Source organism: Poecilia reticulata, linkage group LG3 (assembly GCF_000633615.1).
Source record: "Poecilia reticulata strain Guanapo linkage group LG3, Guppy_female_1.0+MT, whole genome shotgun sequence".
NCBI classification, from domain to species: domain Eukaryota; kingdom Metazoa; phylum Chordata; class Actinopteri; order Cyprinodontiformes; family Poeciliidae; genus Poecilia; species Poecilia reticulata.
Window position 1 is genome coordinate 31800049 of NC_024333.1, and position 1818 is coordinate 31801866.

Sequence of the window (1818 nt, forward strand, 5' to 3'; positions counted from 1 at the left end):
GGAGGAGCTGGAAGAAGTGGCTGGGGAGGGAAGTCTGGGCCTCCCTTCTGAAGCTGCTGCCCCCGCGACCCGACCCCGGATAAGCGGAGCTGCAGGTTTTAATGCAGCTGCAGGTTTTAATCCGTTAACATGAAAACAGCTTCAATTAGAAATAAAATGTTTAGAAGTTATAAACAGTTTAACTCAGAGGACGGTTGGAGGTTCAACCAGGTTTCTGTTCTTGTTGTAAATATTTTACGGGTCAGAACCGGCTCCAGCCTGAATGCAGATGTGAAACGTAGAACCAGATGTTTGCTTGTGGTACCAACCAGAGACGATCCGGTCAGAACTTCTACCCTCGACATGCAGCGAGCAGGTCAGACAGTCTGTGGATCAGCGCCGCCTCCAGGCTCCTCAGAACCGGCAGGAGGTCCAGGTTCTGGTCCCGACCCGGACGGCGCTCCCTAGCAACAGGCGGTGGGAGTCCGCTCTGTCCAGCAGCGGGACCAGATTCTGCAGGAAGAATCTCTCACAGAACCGGCAGAGCTCAGCTGCTGCAGAGACGCAGCAGGACGGCAGGAAGTGGAGAATCGCCGTAGCAACGAGAAAGCAGCGCGGCCAGCCGCTGCGTCGCCACGGAGTCCTGCAGAGAAACGAGGAAACCAGAAAGATTTTAGATTTAACAAACTGCAAAAATGATTTTTAGATTTGACATCAAAGGAGTGAAATGAAGCTAAATAGTTCAATAAAAGGTGGAACGAGCTGGGATGTTTGGTTTAAAATAAAATCTGTTTTTTCTTCCTTCTGTTAAATAAAAACAATAAAAACGTGGCTTTTATTTCAAGCAGTCCTGTGAATTGTACAACAGAGTATTTGGCCATTCTACAATAACTGTTGTTTAATGATAGCATAAAAAAGACAATTTGACAGATTTTAAAATCTGACGTGACCGGCTCAGTCGTTTGATGGTGATGTGTTAAAAGATGAAATATTTCATTATTTATAACACTGATAATAAGAATAACTTCACAAGATGTGGGACATTCCTCATTTACATTTTTGCTAGCAATAAATTAAAAAATTAAGACATTTTATTGACTGAGAAATTATAATTATTTTATAACTCAAAATGAACACATCCATTTATCCCTAGATGGAGAGATGTCTGCCGACATCAATCATAATAAAATATAATTTATATTGACATTTATTTAATTATGTACTTAATATATTTGTGTTTGTTTCCAGTTTGAATAATATTGACACATTAAGGTAATTTTTTAAAACGTTTTTATTATATTTCCTTGTCTCAAATTATTTTTATTTTGTATTTTCATCACTCTGTGGTTTGCTGAACATCTAAAAAATAAATAGAAAAACAGGCGTAACTTTACGGTTAACTTGTGTCGCTGAACGCCTCCATGACTCGTTTCCTTCTGCAGGAACAAACTTCTTGTTGGAGCCATTTATTCCTTTTTTTTAAAAAATAAATTTGAATCTTAGTTTCTTAGTTTACTTCACATTTTTTGTATAATTTCCAAAGTTTATGTGTAGGTTAATAACTGATTATGTTTTGTTTCACTTTTATTTGTTTCTCTTAGTAAAACAGAACTGTAGGTCCATTTTCTATAAGCAGAGAGACTGGTACAGGACCAGCATGAGGCAGCAGGAAACCATGTTCATGTCAGTTTTATGCACAAACCTCCAAATAAAGTGTTACTGTGCTATAAAATGGCCCTTCATGACTCTAAAACACTCAAACTGCCCCTTAATCAACTTGTTTTAACTGAAGTTTTCTCTGCTCTGTCCTCAGAGCTCAGAAATGTCTTCTGGCAGAAA

General features: G+C 39.3%; 1 long non-coding RNA gene across 1 annotated transcript in view; it reads right to left on the reverse strand.

Annotated features, from left to right (window-relative positions):
- Nucleotides 1-69: 69 nt before the first annotated feature.
- Nucleotides 70-1818, reverse strand: part of LOC108166161 (uncharacterized) — an 8757-nt gene continuing 7008 nt past the window's right edge. Inside the window, exon 3 of the long non-coding RNA XR_001776425.1 lies at nt 70-622. This is a non-coding gene — a long non-coding RNA (uncharacterized LOC108166161). The remainder of the gene's footprint in view (nt 623-1818) is intronic.